This window comes from Ornithorhynchus anatinus, chromosome X1 (genome assembly GCF_004115215.2).
Source record: "Ornithorhynchus anatinus isolate Pmale09 chromosome X1, mOrnAna1.pri.v4, whole genome shotgun sequence".
Taxonomy (NCBI): Eukaryota; Metazoa; Chordata; class Mammalia; order Monotremata; family Ornithorhynchidae; genus Ornithorhynchus; species Ornithorhynchus anatinus.
In genome coordinates, this window is record NC_041749.1 from 30,345,812 (window position 1) to 30,363,952 (window position 18,141).

Genomic DNA, 18,141 nt, shown 5'->3' on the forward strand with positions numbered 1-18,141 from the left:
TGGGAGATAGACTGTGTCCAATGTTTAGTTCAGTGTCTGGCACATATTAAAAAAAGGGAACGAAAACCACAGTGAATTCTAAAAGATACCTTCAACCTCCTCTCATCACTCTCCATACAGAGTTATGAAGTGAAGGGAACAAAGGACACAGCTGTCTTCCCAACAATATATGTCACTTTGACTTAGCATTTACAGTGGGGCCATTGTATGGCCTTGCTATGTCACTTTTAGGATCTTGGACTCAACTATTTCCCCACTATTTAAAAATTAATTTGAGTACCTGGGGTAGTGGTATCTCCCCTGTGCAACTGGTGGGAATTGAAGCTCAGAAAAGTTCAGTGACCTGTTGAATGTCTGAAATCCCGGGGCTTCAAACATTCCATTTTGTATGCTGCTTCTCTCTTTGAGTCAGAGACAGTGCACTTTTCTAAGATTTCAGTTGCCTGAGGTCATGGCAAAGTTGAATAATAGGCTGAGGAGAGTAGGTCTGTCTCAAACAAAGGAATAACTGGTAGCCTAAGAATGACAGACTGACAAAACAAGAGGGAGAGAAAAGACTGGGCAGCCCATGGCTTCCTTCATGAAGACTGAAGGAAGGAAACAGATCATTCAGGGTCAAGAGTGCTGGATGACTTTTTCCTGAACTTATCTGCCCTCCTAAGCCTGCCCTTTAAACCCGGTGGCATACTTTTCTTTGGTCATGAGATCCTCTCAAAACGCATGCATACAACTCTGTCTGCAGGCTCTTGACTGGTTTTCCCTGAGTGTCTACCTGGTTTATTTTCCAGCCCATTGAATCCTGCTTTAATGAGCTATCATAGCCAAACTGGATCATGACCTAGATACCTTTAAAAGGTTCCTTGGAAAAGAGCATGGTCTAATAAATGATAAATCAGTTCTAGTACATCAGCCACTTTAACAGATCTTTAGTGGGATATACTAAATGCGACACAACTCCACACTTTTTAAACTGCTCGATAAACATTAGTTCATTAAGCCCTATATCAGCCCTTCGTTATGGGCAAGTAGCTCTGTGCTCATTTTACAGGTGCTCTCTAATGATTAGAAGTGAGTTTCCCCAAGGTCACATCTTGAATCATACCTTGACTAGAACATAGAGACCTACGTGTCTAGCTCTAATACCTTTAGCTCACCTTCCTACACTTTACAAAGACTGCATATGCTTTTGTTAAATACTGTGATCTCCCTCATTAGGAGTTGACACTTTGCTAATACTCCCTCAACTTACACGTTCTACTGAGAAGCAAACTAAGGTGCAAGAATGCCAGGTAGTGATGAATTGAAAGCAAAATTTGCCAGCTCTTTTCACCCCTCTGCATGAAGTAAAATTGATTTTGAAAATAAAGACTGCCAATTAAATGTTCATTTTTTTGTCAAGTTTAAATACTCAAATGTATTCTGTTGGCCCTTTTTCCACCTCAAAATGCTGAATACTTCATCACTGACTAACCCCTCATTTGCTCTGACCAACCCCGTGTATTGACAGTGTACTTTGCTTTGTACCCCAACCCCGCAACACTTAGATAAATATCTTTATGCTCTATTGCTCCTTTCTGTAACATTTTAATGTTTGACTCCCCATATAGACTGTAAACTCCTTGTGGACAGGGATTGCATCTATCAACTCTATTGTTCTGTACTTTCTCAAGCACTTAGTGCAGAGGTCCGCACACAGTAAGTACTTAATTGCCTGATTGAACATCCAAGATTTTGGAGATGGGAAAAAAACCCACTATTGCCAACCCTGTGGGCTCAGATTCTGAACGTTTGCTTAAATAAAAATGATTTTTTTTAATGTTCAGAAGATAGAAATGGGGGGAGGAGTAGAGAAAGTGAAAGTGATAAAATAAGCCGAGACAAAGGATAGTTATAAGTTCCTGAAAATTCTTAGCCTCCCATCCCTGCCTCTAGTAATATCAGGAGGTAGCTTTATTAGATTAGCTGCAATCAACTTCTCTCAAGGAAGCCCAGTCTAGAATAGAAGCAGTAAAATGGCAGTTTATTCTCCCAATACCTTTACCATCTGTTGTTCTGAGAAAAAAAATCAATTAATGGTATTTAATTAAGTGCATATCACGTGCACAGCATTGTACTAAGCTCTTGGGAAAGTACAGTGGAAAGAATATGCACGATTCCTGACTTCAAGGAGCTTACTTTCGAACAGAACTGATATACTGGGTCCTAGCCACCCAGACTGAAATATCCAAAATAGCTACAAGATGAGTACAGTAATAATAATAATTATAGTGATAATAATAATAGCAATTGCATTTGTTAAAACGCTGACATGTTTCAAGTGCTATACTAAGTGCAAGGCTAAATCAGATCAGACACAGTCATTTGGGGCTCACAGTCTAAGGGGGAAGGAGAATAGAGAGTTCATCCCCATCTTACAGATGAGGAAATTGAGGCACAGAGAAGTTAAGTGTCTTGCCCAAGGTCACCAGGTACACAAGGGCAGATCAAGGATTAGAACACAGGTCCTCTGGTCCAAGCCTGTGGTATTTCTCCTAGGCCATGCTGCTTTCTCTTATTATTGGTGCCAAACTGGCCTTGAAAAATCAAGATCAACAGCTGCTATTTTTAAAAACTACCATAAACATTTGCTACTACATTTTTAGACTTTGAAACACTCTTTCTGCCCTAGCAGATCTGATTGAAATTTCTGATTTTAAGTCAGTGTGCAATCAGCAAACAGCTGTTTTTCCTGGAAGCAGACTTTCTGGACTGGCTAAGTGAAGGACACTTTATCCGCATGTCCAGGAGGTGTGGCAGGAAGGAGCAGAGGCAGGACAAAGAGGCAAAAAACACATTTCAGGGATCATCTGGTCAGAGACCTCTCCAGAGACTTGGACTGCAAATCCCTGGCCCAGTTTAGTGGATTAAATATTTAGTTGATTAAATGAGAAGCATCGCAGCCTAATAGCTAGAGCACAGCCTTGGGAGTCAGAATGATCTGGGTTCTAAGCCCTGCTCCACCACTGGTCTGCTGTGTGACCTTGGGCAAGCCAGTTCACTTCTCTGTGCCTCAGTCACTTCATCTGTAAAATGGAAATGAATAGTGTGAGCCTCATGCGGGATATGAACTGTGTACTACATCTACCCCAGATCTTAGTACAATGCTTGACACATAGTAAGTGCTTAACCAATACCATTAAAAAAATGTGTCAGAAAAATTTAACTGATTCTCCCTTGAGGCCCTTAGTGGATTATTGCAAAGAAGGCCCTGGAAAGGGGAACCTGTACAGTGCTCTGCACACAGTAAACACTCAATAGGATTGATTAATTGAAGAGTTCTATAGCATTGCTGGTACTCTGGTTCTGTACAAATGCTTGCTATCGGCACATTCAGTGTGAAAGAGAAGGTTTTCCTCTAAGAGTGGTTTGCAATGGTTTTTGGAAAATGAGCCTTCTATTAAACTCTAGCCAAAGTCTGGATTTTGCAGCTTAATGCAGTTAGGGGCTGAGCCAGAAACCGGTTGTTGACGAAGGAGAGCATGGATGCAAATGGAACTGAATCAGATTGTACCTTGGACAAACTGGCTATAACGTCACACACAGTGTTGAAACTGGGGGTTCATATTTAAAATACAGGCAGAAGAGCAGCAGAATATTGACAACTGCCTGTCAAAAATAAGGGTAGAGAAGTAATCCATCAATCAGTGGCATTTATTAAGCACTTACTGTGGCAGAGTACTGTATTAAATGTTTAGGAAAATACAATACAACAGAGCTGGAAGACCCATTTCCTGCCCACAAGGAGCTTACAGTTTAGAAGAGGAGACAGACACTGAAACAGATTAGAGACATGGGAAATTGTAGTGTTTGTGCATATTTATGTAAGTATCGTGGGACTTGGATGAGTATCAAAGTGCTTAAGTGAAACACAACCAAGTGCGTAGTTGATACAGGCTGGGGGTGGACAGAGGAAATAAAGGGTTTAGTTTTGGATAGCCTCTAGTAGGGGATGTGATTTTTGGAGGGTTGTAAAGGTGAAGAAAGTGGTGGATATGAAGAGGGAGGGAGTTCCTGTCTTGAGGGAGAATGTATGCAAGTGGTTGGCAGTGGGCTAGTCGAGATCAAGGTACAGAGAGTAGGTAGGCGTTAGAGGAACAAGGTGTGCGAGTTGCGTTGGAGTAGGAAATCAGTGATGTGAGGTTGGAGCTGATTGAGTGCCTTAAAGCTGATGGTAAGGAGTTTTTGTTTGAAGCAAAGGTCTATGAGCAACTCTTGGAGGTTTTTGAAGGATGGGGAGATACTGACAACATTTTTGATCCAGCAGAATTAAGTCTGAAATAGAGAGGGGAGAGACAGCAGGCAGGCCGTCAATGAGGAGGCTGATACAGTAGTCAAGGTGGGAAATGATGATCAGTGCAGTAGCAATTTGGATGGGGAAGCGTGGATTCTAGAGATGCTGTGAAGGTAGAACTGACAGGATTTCATGACAGGTTAAATGAGAGATATGACTCAAGGATAATGCCAACCCTATTGACTTATGAGTTACAGAGGCTTGTGATGCTGTCTACAGTGATAGGAAAGTCCGCGGGGAGAACAGGATTTCTATGGGAAGATGAACAGTTCTGTTTTGGCCATGTTAAGTTTGAGATGTTTGTGGGACATCCAAATTGAGATGGCCTGAAGGCAGGAGGAAATGTGAGATTGCAAAGGAGAAAGGTCAGGGATATAGAAGCAGATTTGGGAATTATCCATGTACAGATGGTAGTTGAAGCAAATCAGTTCTCTAAGGGAGTAAGTTTAGGTGAATAATAGAAGAGGACACAGAACTGAATCTTAAGGAACCCCCCTCTCCTCAGTTAGAGGGTGGGAGGCAGAAGAGGAACCTGTGAAAGACTGAGAAGCAATAAGACCTAGTGGAAAGGTCACAGGCTTTTGAGTCTGGAGACGTGAGGTTCTAATCCCAGCTCCATCACTGGCCTGCTGTGTGATCTTGTGCTAGTCACTTAACTGCTCTGTGCCTTAGTATCCTCAACTGTACAACAGGAATTCAATAACTGTCACCCTACCTCTTAGACTGAGAGCCTGCATACACAGGGATTGTCTCACCTGATTATCCTGCATCTACCCCAGCAATTAATATAGTCTTTGGTATATAGTAAGTGCTTAACAAATACCACGGTTATTATATTTGTTGTCTTGCAGAGTTTCACACTGATTTTACATCTTTCTTTATCTTTCCCACTTTTTTAAAAAAGGCCAGAGCTGCCGGCAAATCACTTGTCTGAGAATTTTAATGATGGGTCACATCCCCAATCATTATATTTGAATCTACAAAGATTTAAATATGATCAGCTCTCTCTCTCCCTTGAACTCACATTAACCTCCAAAGAATTATGCAAACAGATTAATAGAGGGTAGACACTCCAAAAACAAGTGCATTTAGAAGCAAAATCTTAAACTGGAAAATCAACATTCCACGAATGGATTTGGGGACTGTCTTTACTTGAGCCACTACCGGGGCCAAAAATTTAAGTACTCTAAGAAACTAAAATTCCCTGGGTTTAGGAAAAGAGTTTGCCTCACCAATTATGGTACTTATTAAATGTCTACTATGTGACAAGCACTGTTCTAAGCACTGGGGTAGATGTAATTTAATCAGATTAGACAGTTCCCATCCCATATGGGGCTCACAGTCTTAATCCCTATTTACAGATGAGGCAACTAAAGTGCAGAGAAGTTAAGTGACTTGCCCAAAGTCATACAGCAGACAAATGGCAGAGGTGGGATTAGAACCCAGATCCTTCTCAGTTCCAGGCCCATGTTCTATCCAGTAGGCTATACTGCTTCTCTGCTATTCACTGCAAGAAGAACTCCTTACAACTTATCCAATAAGTATGTTATTATCCAATATGTAGTTTTGAGATTAAGGAGGACTAATAATAATGATGATGGTGATAATTATAATAATATTATTTAAGTTCTTAGAATATGCCAAGCATTGTACTAAATGCAGAGGTAGATATGTGATAATCAGGTCAGTGCAGTCTCTGTTCCACATGGGATTTACTGTCTAAATTGGAGGTAGAGAGGTATTAAATTCCATTTTACACATGAGGAAACTGAGGCACAGAGAAGCTAAGTGCCGTGCCCAGTGTTACACAGCAGGCAAGAGGAGGAGCCCAACTTCAAGAGTTATGGTCCAGTGGTCAGAATGCAAACTTCAGGCACTCCCAAGCTTCAATTCTAGTTCCGACCCCTTCTCTGTAGCCTTGAGTCAATCATATTTTGTCTAGGCCTCAGTTTTTCCCTCTTTAAAATGTGGGCAAATGGCCAAATGTCAACATTTTTCCATGGCCAATAGAAATTTTAAATATTTTTCAGGAATTTTAAAGGTAAACAAAAATGTTCTCCAGAATAGGAGGTGTTGCAATCAGAGAAAATCATTGTATAAATCAAAAAACTGAGCTTGATATCACTTCACTTGAAATTAATTTTATCTTTTAAAAAAATCTCATATCTCCTCTTGTCTCCAGGACATCTCCACATGGGTGGCCGAACAGCCCCTTAAGCCCAATATATCTAAAAGTGATCTCAGTTTCCCCCTGGAACCATTCTTCTTCCTTACTCTCTTGTCACTGTCAACAAAACCACCATCCTCCCAGGCACGAAAGTCTCAGCCTTGGTACCAGCTATGATTCTTCTGTTCTTCAGTTCCTACAATCAGCCTGTCTCTAAATCTTCCTTGCTACTTCCCAGATCCAACCCTTTCCTTTTATCCTTATGGACACCATACTGGTGAGAGTCCTCATCACTTTCTGGCCTGTTTACTACAGCAATGGCTTTATAATAATAATAATAATGTTGGTATTTGTTAAGCGCTTACTATGTGCAGAGCACTGTTCTAAGCGCTGGGGTAGATACAGGGTTATCAGGTTGTCCCAAGTAGGGCTCACAGTCTTCATCCCCATTTTGCAGATGAGGTCACTGAGGCACAGAGAAGTGAAGTGACTTGCCCACAGTCAGCTGACAAGTGGCAGAGCTGGGATTTGAACCCATGACCGCTGACTTCCAAGCCCAGGATCCTTCCACTGAGCCACGCTGCTTATGGGTTTCCAAAGTAGTCATAATATTTACTAAGTGCTTACTGTGTAGAGCATAATAATTATAATAGTATTTCTTGAGTGCTTACTAGCACCATACAAAACACTGGAATAGATACCAAGTGCTTAGTACAGTGCCTTTTGGTCCTCTGCCTTTTACCCTAAGCCAGGGAATGTAGGTGTTGGAGACCAATGGCTGAGGGAGGGGGTTAGAGTTGGTAGGTGGACAGCTAGAGGTCAGAGGAAAAGAGCAGTTTGGGCCTTGGAATTGGGAGAGGGGGTCAGGTTCCAAGGAGGATTGACCGATAGAAGTTAGTGGGAGAGGAGTCAAAGCTGAGTGTAGGGTGTTAAGGGAAGGCCCCATTTTTACACAGGGTCCAGTGACGTCTGGAGACAGAAGGGGGGAGCTGACTCGGGCCTTGTGCACTAAAAAACAGATTCTCTGCCATTTCTGCATTTACCATTTTGCGTATTCCACTCTTTGAGCATTTTTTTCCTCTAATTTGTAATCATTTATGTTTATGGTGCACTTACTGTGTGCAGAGCACCATACTAAGCGCTTGGGAGAGTTCAATACAACAGAGTTGGTAACCATATTCCCTGCCCACCAGGAACTTACAGTGTAAAGATGACTCTGTCTCCCCTATTAGACTGTAAACCCTCTATGGGCAGAGTCTGTGGCTCCTGCATCTGCTGAATTCACCCACATGGCAGACAATAACTACCATTGTTGATTAACTGATTGCTGCAGTCTGTTCCCAGGAATGAAGGTCAGTTTGGTGCCTGAAGATCACTAGTTAACTTTAGAAAAGCATTTAGCAATTCCAGGTCAATAGTGGGACACCACACTGAGCAGAAAACAATTTGTACAAATTTCCTGAGGTGAAGGGGAGCAGATGCTCAGATGGCAGTAATATTCCTAAACGTGGCAGGAGAAGTTGTCTTATGTTTAATAGCTTTAAACTTTCAAAATCCGAAAAGAGTAACTTCAACCTGGTTACTCCAAAGAGTATAGGATTATTCAAATATTCATGAGGTAATAGTAAAATTCTATATTTCACTTAAGACATTAAGCAGAAGATGCAGCTTTTTCAATCTAGCTCATATGGCCAATCTATTGAGGTCAAAACTGAAATTTTAGCATCCTAGCACATTTCTTCACTTGAGAGCAAATAGAGATTGGAATAAGAATGTGAACCCACAGAAAAAAGTGATTGCCCTGGATTTAAACAAAGCCATTAAAGTATGTCAACATTTATTACGGAAGGGGAGGAGTTAGGTTAGTAAGGAAGCAGCATGATCTAGTGGATAGAGCATGGGTCTGGGAGTCAGGAGGACCTGGGTTCTAATCCCAGCTCCACCATTTATCTGTTGTGTGAGTTTGGGCAAGTCACTTCATTTCTCTGTGCCTCATTTGTAAAATGGGGATTAAGACTGTAAACCCCATTTGGGACAAGGACTGGGTTCAATCTGATTAGCTCATATCTTTCCCAGGGTTTAGAACAATGCTTGGCACATAGTAAGCACTTGACAAATGCCATCATTATTACTAGTAGTAGTATACCTTCAGGAATTGTACGTTCCAGAATTGGGAGAGGGAACCTATTTCTCACGACTTATAACTCTTCTTGAAATCAGACAAGGCTCTTGAACCATGGGAGCCCATCCAGATACTCAGCTTCATGTGGACAACGTCATTAACTTAGCCTTCACACCAAAAGGCTGTAGAGAAGCAGGGTAGGGAGAACATTTGAGACAGAAAGGGTCTGATGAAGAGTCAAGATAGCGGCTCCAGGCCTAGCCATAGTGAGCTTAAGCTGCTTAAGTGCCCCCATCCTAGTCTGCAGGAAGCAACCTGGCCCCAAGACGGGTAAAACAGGAAGGACACTGCTCAGCCCCCTCATGAACAGGGGCTGAGAGCCCCCATGCCGGGTAAGGCATGCACTGCTAGTAACCACAGATGGGCTCAGCTCCAGGCAGGAGGCATCGAGGCAGAGCTGGGGGCTAAGAACGCTGGTCACTGGCCTCCATGGGCATGGATCCCAAGTAGCTGACTCAAACTGCAGCATTGCTATTGTTAGCTATGGAGAAGGAGAGAAGAAAGAAAACAAACCTGTGAAAGTTTAGTGTGTGTTTGTTCTCATTTTCTCTCTTTCACTCTCTCTCATTCCCCATTGTCCCCCCATTAGAGGGTAAGAAAAACACTGGTCATACCAAATCCCTGCTCTCACCCACCCCAGCTTCTACTGCTGGCCCTAAAGCAGGTACAGAACCAGCCACACAGACCAGACCAGAGCTGGAGCAGGGATGCTTTGGGAAATCAGGATGCTTTGGGAAGGAGTGGGAGAAAGCACAGAGACAAAGATGAGCTAAAAAATGAGACAAAGAGGAGGCAAAAACCAAAAATGCACCGAACATCCAAGGAGAGTGGATACTTTCTGAATAGAGGGGTGGAAAGTCCCTTCCCTGGGTGGGTGGATGCAGGCAAGGATTCTCCAGTCAGAGCAGCTTAAGTTCATGCCTGCAAAGGCTTTCTGCCCCCAAGGAAGGGGATCAGGTCTGTGACCTTCTCAAGTTGATACCACAGCCCCCACCAGGCAGAGGGCCCTGGACAGGCGGAGGCCCCCAGTCTGGTGGAGGCCCACAGGCTGGTGGAGGCCCCTGGGCAGTTTGCCTGTTGCTAACTTCCCCTCCAACCATTACTTCCCTTCCTCACATCTCTTTCCCTTCACTCCTTCTCTCCTTTCTTCTCCTCTTCTTTCCCTTTTTAAAAGAAAAATTACGGTATTTGTTAAGTGCTTACTATGTACCAGGCACTGAACTAAACAGTGGGGTAGACACAAGCTAATGGGGCTGCATACAATCCTTGTGCCACATGGAGCTCACAGTCTGAATCCCCATTTTACAGATGAGAGAACTGAGGCCCAGAGAATAATAATAATAATAATGGTATTTGTTAAGCACTTACTAAATGCCAGGCACTGTACTAAGCACTGGAGTACATATAAGCAAATTGGGTTGGACGCAGTCCCTATCCCACGTGGGGCTCACAGTCTCAATCCCCATTTTACAGATGAGGAAACTAAGGCCCAGAGAAGTGAAGTAACTTGCCCAAGGTCACACAGCAGAGAAGTAGTGGAGCTGGGATTAGAACCCAGATTCTTCTGATTCCAAGGCCCGTACTGTATCCACACTACTTCCACTAGGCCCCTCTCCCTGTGACGGCACATGTCATGTGAGGGGGCCATAAATTGTATGGCTCTTCACACACCAGCTGCTCCAAGGTTTCATTTCATTCATTCCCAGTTCTTTCACTAGCCTGTAAGCTTCTTGTAGGCAGGGATGGTGTCTACCAACTCAATTGCACTCTCTCAAGTTCATAGTACAGCGCTCTGTATACAGTAAGCACTCAAAAACCATTGATAGATTGATTCATTTTATTTTGTATGGCTCTTCTGCAAAAAAAAGGTTACCAACCCCTGCCCGAGGAGATAGAGGAAGCCCAGCACTGCCAAACCAACCACAAAGGCCAGGAGCAACGAAGCAGAAAATGACACAAGTCCAATCAATTCTTTAAAAAATAGCTTGCTAAAACCTGCAGCAACTGGTTTGCTTATCAGTGAAGACTCACAGCAGATAGCAAATAATGTATTTTCCATCTCTTGCCCACTCCACTCCAAGAACATCATCACTAAGAGTGAAGGAAGAATTCACATCGGCAGTTCCATGTCACACATTCAGAGTAGGAGTAGCAACTGATAATGAAAAGAGCATGTACAAACGAAGTTTCCCAGGAGGCAACAAGCATTATAAATGAGGTGTGGGTAAACCTCCTCATAAAGTGAACATTCATTTTCTGAGCTGTCTCTCATACATTAACCAAGAATGTTCTATGTATGAGGTTCCAGAAAAATGTGATAACCACAATGGGGCCCGAAATATTATGTCTTTACAAGAAGGACATTCTTCGTTCTACAGTGTACACTGAATGAAATCACCACTTCCCCTACCCCCAGGCAGAAAATATTTGTTTAACCTTCTTCATGCCTGGCCCAAATGGAAAAGGGAGGGCTCCATATCTCCCCAGTCCTAAGTCTTCTTTTCCAGCACTAAAATAGAAAAAAACCCCAACACTCGAAAGTCTGCTAGACTGTGCTGGGCACACAGTAAGCACTCAATAAATATCATTGGCTGATTGATTGCAGTCATTGTAGAAATGCTCTCCATTTCACATGTCGGTGTTATTTAAATCATCATAAATATAATCCCGGGATGATTTCCGTGAGTTCTCTGGACCTTTGTTTTCCTGTTGGCTACATTTCCAGAAACCCCTACAGGATTCCTCAGCGTGCTGGGATGCCTTTCTTTTCTACAGAGCCTCAGGGCTTGTCAGGGTCTTAGATCTTATTTTAGTAAATGCCTGGAGCTAAGAGTTGAAAACTTAAACCAGAGAGGATGAAACCGACCTGTCAAAGATGCACCACTTGCTTCCCTCACACTGGAAGGGAATATAGTTGCATAGTTTGAGAAGGGAAGTAGAGTGGGAGTTTTCAGTTCTCAAGTCACTCTGTGGCCTTGAGACAGTCACTTTATCCACTGAGGCTCAGTTTCACCAGCTCCACTTAAGGGTCAATAAATACTTATTTGTTAACTACTTTACTGGAAAGGGACTCTATTACATTCCTTGAGAGAATAAAGATGCTAAAAATAAAGCATAAAACAAAAATAAAATAGCACCTTGCATTTAAGGTTACTTTACTTTCCAAGACGCTTTCACATTGGATGAAGTGAGGGGAGAAGCATTTCAGTCTGGAAAAATTTAATGGGAATATAATTCCAACAATGGGTCTGGAATATTGCAACAAGATCATCTGTTTGAAAGGGCCACTGTTTCTGGACCTTACCCCTCATTACAAATAGCTATTCGGACTTCAACTTTGCCTCTCAAATGTTTGAACCTTGTTCCTTCTATTTGTTTCTCTGTTCATACACCATGGAATATGCAAAAACACCTGAATAAGGAAATAACCAGCATGCTTGAGGTTCCTTGCCTTTCTATTCTTTGCAGTAGCAAAGTTTCAACAATGTAAGATCATTCCCAATTGTACTCCAAGTGCTCTTTCCTGGTGACCTATTAAATTTGGGGGGGACTGACGGAGCTTTCCCCTCTCAGGATCATACCTGGAGAATTTCCATTACTCTACCAGTCTTGATTATGGGAGGAAGAATCAAGCAGAGGCACACCCATTCCATTCCTAGCTTGGGCAGTGGCTAGCGAGTGGGAGGCAATCTGCTACAAGTCAAAACCAGCCTGTGCTGGGCAGCAGAAGCATGGGAGAGAATTTAGGGCAGAGTCTCCGGTTTGCTGCTCTGAAGACGACAATGGTAAATCATTTCTGCATTTTTACCAAGAAAACTCTATGAATACACTACCAGAATGACTGCAGATGGAGGTGGGGTGTTCTGGAAGAGATAATAACAATCACAAGAATTATTATGGTATTTTTAAGCACTTACTATGTGCTAGGTACTGTACTAAGTGCTTGGGTAGATACAAATTGGGATGGACACAGTCCCTGTCCCACACAGGGCTCCCAGTTTCAATCCCTATTTTACAGATGAGGTAACTGAGGCAAAGAGAAGTTAGGGGACTTGCCCAAGATCACACAGCAGACAAATGGTGGAGCTGGAATTAGAACCCGTGACCTTCTGACTCTCAGGCCCGTGCTCTATCCACTTTGCCATGCTGCCTCTCTATGAGTTGAACTCTGCTGCTTCTGCTTCAGCTGAGTTCTGCGACTTTTCTATGAGATGTGTCCATGGAGTTGCTATCGGTAGGAGACAACTCGATAGCATAAGACAAGACCAAGTTTTGTTTTTATAACCTTCATTATAACCTGCAGTAGTTTAATAATCAATACTCATTCACTGAATTCTATTTTTGAGCACCTATTTTGTGCCAAGTAATATACTAATCATCCATCAAAAAGGACGAGCAAGATTAGGATGACATGAAAAGAAGAGCTGGTACCTGGTGCAATTGAAAAGGGAGGGAGTTCCAGGCAGGCGGAAAGGCATGAGCAAGATGCCATTGGTGGGAGAGACAAAAGCAAGACAAAATGAGTAGGTTTGCTTGAGAGGGACGAAGAGTAGGAGCTGGGGTGCAGTGGGATCAAACAATCGCATTTATTGAACACTTTCTGTGTATAGAGCACTGTACTAAGCGCTTAAGAGAAGAAAGTGGCTAAGTAGGAGGGAGAGCGCTGATTGAGTGCCTTAAAGCTCAAAGCTTAAAGCTCAATTGAGTGTCAGGAGTTGCAGCCTGATACAGAGAGGACTAGGCAACCAATGGAGGCAGGATTGCCAATTGTCAAGAGTGATTTTTATAAACAGCATAAATATTACTGACTCACTGACTCAAGACTTTTTAGTGACAAAGTTTTACATAACAGAGGATGGCAACTGGGCACCACTTGAGATATTCCTCTGGCCCATAGTGAGGTGAGGCCGAGTGCCCGGCAAGCAGGAGTAGAGCTCTGTGGGACATGGAAACAGGGCTCAGGGAAAGGAAGGGGAATCTAGAAACCACCACTCCCCTATTTCACTCCCTGCTCTCTGGCCAGCCTCTTCCTGCCACAGAGTTTACAAGGCAAACTGGTCCAGGAGCAGGAGGAAATGATATTGAGTAGGAGGTGGGAAGGAGAGAGTGGAGGAGCAAAGGGAGGAACTGAGAGGATGGAAAAGGAGAGGAAGGAAAGAGGAGAAAGGTGAAGAGAAGTGGGGACAAAGAAAGGGAGGAGGACAAAAGAGAACTGGAGGGGGGGGAATGTGGAAAGAAGAAGGAAAGGGAAGGGATGGGGGAGAAGGGGGCACAGAAAAAAAGGGAGGAAGGGAAGGGGAGATTGTAAAGAATCTCCCTTTCCCCTTATCTTCTCTCCACCTTCCCCTCTCCCTTCTCCCCAAGCCCTGTAGTCAGAACAGTGCCGAACCCCAGGTGCATAATTTGAAAAATAGGGTAGGGGAAGAGAAGTCCGGGTGCTGCCAGCTGGAAGTAAAGGGGACACATGACCCAAGTGGGTAAACCCTGATGGCCTGTGGGATTTCCCAGTTGGGCCCGGGCCACAGGCCAGGGAAGAAGCTCACCTGTCCCACCTGCTGCCAAGACATTAGTGCACTACTCCCTCCTCCTGGGCCGGGTGAAGATGAAGCATAGCGGCTTCTGCGCTGGACCCAGCGCCACAGACTGGCCTTACTAGTTTTCTGCTCCCGATCCAGGAACTGTGGCCTCTCCATGTGCCCCAGGGAGTGGGATTTCATGTGGGTAAACCATCCTGTGCCTCAAAGAGGCCAACCACTAGCCCCGGAGCTAAGAAACCCAGATTCCTTCAGTCCGGGATGATGGCAGGATGTCACGCATATTTACAGAAGACAGACTTTTTTGTGAGTTTTATAGATGGGATGCAGCTCCCGATGTTTACCTGGCTTGCAATCCCAGGGCCACCACACTCTGCCATCATCACCTGAGCAGGCCCAGTTTTACCTAGCCCTTCCAGACTGGCAGTGGCGGAAGATGGCAGACTGAGCAGCAGCCAAGAAGAGGTCCTCTCCCTTTTCTCATCTCACCTTCCACCTCCTCTTTCCCCTTTCCATTTCCCTCTTCTTCATCCCCCCAGTTTCTCCTTTTGCCTTCCCTCCTAATCCCCCTTCTCCCACAAATCTGGTAACCATCAGCTATTACCCACAAAGAAATGTCTTTTGTGACTTACCCACTTCTTGTTTTGAATCTAAGGAAAAGAAAGCCCGCAATGTGTCTTCTGACTCTATCCATAGAATCAATCATTTTCTTTAGGGAGTTATGGCTGTTTCCAGGAAGGAGGTTTTAATTTCATTTTTGACTTCTGAAGAAGTGCATTTAAAACTGCCATATTTCCCCAGAATACCAAACTTACTTCCTTCCTCTTTCAGTAGTTTGTGCAGTTTCAATGTCAACAGGTTTAAATGTTCAAAATACTGATTTACATAATGGTTTGTCAGTACCTTGGTGTATTTGCTCTTCCACCCAGGTACATGATGTCCTTAAAAAAATAATCAAGGGAAGGGGTCTTTGTAAAAACCTTTATTATCCTCCCTGTAGTTTAATGTTGTAGTGAGGGAGATGAGAATCTCTGGGCTAAGCAATTTGCTGGAATGACTGTTACAGTGATGTGTGGAAGGGAGAATTGTGGAAACCAGCTTACTCCTAGGAAACAGCTCCCGAAAAATATTTTGCTGCAAGTTGCTAGTACTGACAGGTGTAAAATGATCTAAAATGATCTTCCTTTTTATGCATAAGAAAAGAGCTTCTGCTCTGATAGGATTGTAACTAAACTCTTGGAGAGAAAGATCAGGCAAGAGGAGTGGCAGAGGAACATCACAGTCCCTTAAATAATGCCTTTTTTTCCATTGGGTTGACTGATCAGCTGAGAGAAGTGCAATCAGTCAGAAGAGTAAATCAATTTCATCCTCACAGTGCTCATTTGAGTCTCTTTGTTTATGAGTCCTTGGGAAATACTGTTTTGGCTGCTAGAGCAGGCCATGAGAAACTCCAATCCCTTGTCCCTACCTCTTCTCTGAGATGTCAGGAATCCAGTAAGGGCAGTCTTCTGCCAGCCTCTTCCCAACTGCCTTAAGGGGAATAAAAACTCATCTGTGGTGGAAGTGGAAACAACACCTTGGCTCCCCTATCAAAATTGAGTTCAGGCCAAATGTAGTGATAATAGCAATAATAATAATAATAAAAATTACCTGTGGTATTTGTTAAGGGCCTACTATGTGCCAAACCCTGGAGTAAATGCGTGATAATCAGGTCAGACATAGACCCTCTCCCACATTTGTCTCACAATCTAAGGAGGGAAAACAGGTATTTTTTCCCATTTTATAGGATGAAGAAACTGAAGCACAGAGAAGTTAAATATTTGTCCCAGGTCACACAGCTGGCAAGGAGATGAGTCAGGTCCTCTGACTCACAGAACCATGCTCTTTCCACTAGGCCATGCTGCTTCCCTGCATAAAGTGCGTAGCAAATTTTCCTCTAGTTTGCAGCACTACGTCAAATCTGCAAAACTGGTGTTTTTCCTTATCTTGGACAAATCCAAGTGAGGGTGGGACCAACCTCACTCCCGACATCATCAGCTTAGCTTAAACTCAAAATGCTTCAATCAGTTGATCATATTTACTGAGCACTTACTGTACTCAGAGCACTGTACTAAGCACTTGGAAGAATACAACAAAATTAGCAGACACATTTCTGCCCACAACAAGCTCACAGTCTAGAGACAGACCTTTAAATCCAACCATCAGGAAAAAGTAACAAAGCTGTACTTAAAAAGTCTATGAATGTGCATGTGGAACATCAGCAGATGCCCTTTCCCTAAAGCTTTTTTATTTGATGATGGGAAAGGAATAAATTTGGGATGATTGCCAGACTCTCCTGACAGTTTCCCAGATGCAAGCCAAACTGCCAGAGTTACAGCTGTCTATTTGGACTCGGTTTTGGTGGACTCCCTATCCCCCCCAGGGGAAATATCTCCATGGGATTACTGGAAATAACAGCAGCCGAGAGACATGATTAATACGCGCTATCCCAAACCAGCTAGCCCTGACTTGGGCTAATCTACTCTTCAAGAGATTTACCTCCTCAAAGCTGGTTGAACTGCTTTCCTCCCTGGGGAAGAAATGTTGTGTCACCTTAGATCTCAGAAAAAATCCAATAATTAATTCTTCATTGAAGGAGGAGAAAGATTGGCCAGAGGAATGCCGGTAAGATTGAAGATTGCATTAATTATACTATACAGATCTACCTCTTCCTAGGTACTCACTCACTTGAGCATCATAAATAGAATCCTTGGTGTAGCTGAGTGGAATTTGCTACAATCAGCACTCCAGAGGAGATACAATTTTCTGTCTACTCGCAACTTCTTTACAAGCAATTATATATTTCATGACAAGCATCTCTGCCAATGGCATTCTTTGTAAATGCTGTATCTATCTGGTTTAAACTTCGAACTCTTTTTCCACGAAAGTGTCGATTTTTCAAAAAATTCTGTCCCAAGAACTGAAAGACAAGATTGGCTGTATCACCCTCGCAAACAGTTATCTGAACTGGGCTGAGATGTCTTATCTTTCCTGCTCTTCAGAGTACAGTCTGTGTAGACAGGATTGATGAGTTGGAAGAAGTGGGAAAAGCACCCAACCTGGCCTGGGTCACCCTTGGGCTAGGCAGAGAGGCACTGACAGGTCATGGAGGCCAGCTTGCCCAAACCCTAAATCAATTTAATAATGATGATAATAATAATGGTACTTGTTATTAATAAGAACAATAATAGTAATAATAATTCTGGAATTTTTTAAGTGCTCAGAATGTGCCAGGCACTGTACTAAGCATTCGGATGGATATAAGCAAATTGGGTTGGACACAGTCCCTGTCCCACGTGGGGCTCGTAGTTTCGATCCCTATTTTACAGATGAGGTAACTGAGGCACAGAGAAGTGAAGTGATTTGCCCAAGATCACATAGTAAACAAGTGGTAGAGCTGGGATTAAAACCCATGACCTTCTGACCGTCAGGCCCGTGGTCTATCCACTACAACATGCTGCTTCTGCTATGTGCCAAGCACTGTTCTAAGCGCTGGAGTAGATACAATGTAATCAGGTTAGATACAGTCCCTGCCCCACATGGGGTTCAAGCTCTTATTCCCCATTTTACAGATGAGGGAACTGAGAACCAGAGAAGTGAAATGACTTGCCCAAGGTCACACAGCAGACATTTAGCAGAGTCAGAATTGGAACCAAGGCCCTTCTGACACCCAGGCCCTTGCTCTTTCCACTAAGCCACGCTTCTTCTCTGCCTTCAGTTGCCTCAGAGGTGAATTTAAGACGAACTAAGGTCCTTGGCCAAGAGAAGGCAGTCATCCTTTAAATGCTCTCTTTCTGTTCGTTCTTATCGCTAGATGAGGGGAAGTAAGTACAGAATAAAGGACAACAATGAATGTGCTTAGACTAGCCCCTGGCTGCTTAGGACCTGT

General features: G+C 43.4%; 1 long non-coding RNA gene and 1 other non-coding gene across 2 annotated transcripts in view; one reads left to right on the forward strand and one right to left on the reverse strand.

Moving 5' to 3' along the window:
• LOC103164704 overlaps positions 1–18,141 on the reverse strand; it is a 243,083-nt gene that overhangs the window by 135,152 nt on the left and 89,790 nt on the right. The gene's annotated exons all lie outside the window — the stretch shown is intronic.
• LOC114806938 lies at positions 12,243–12,380 on the forward strand. Its single transcript, XR_003754991.1, has one exon. It is a non-coding gene; the product is annotated as a small nucleolar RNA SNORA7 (small nucleolar RNA).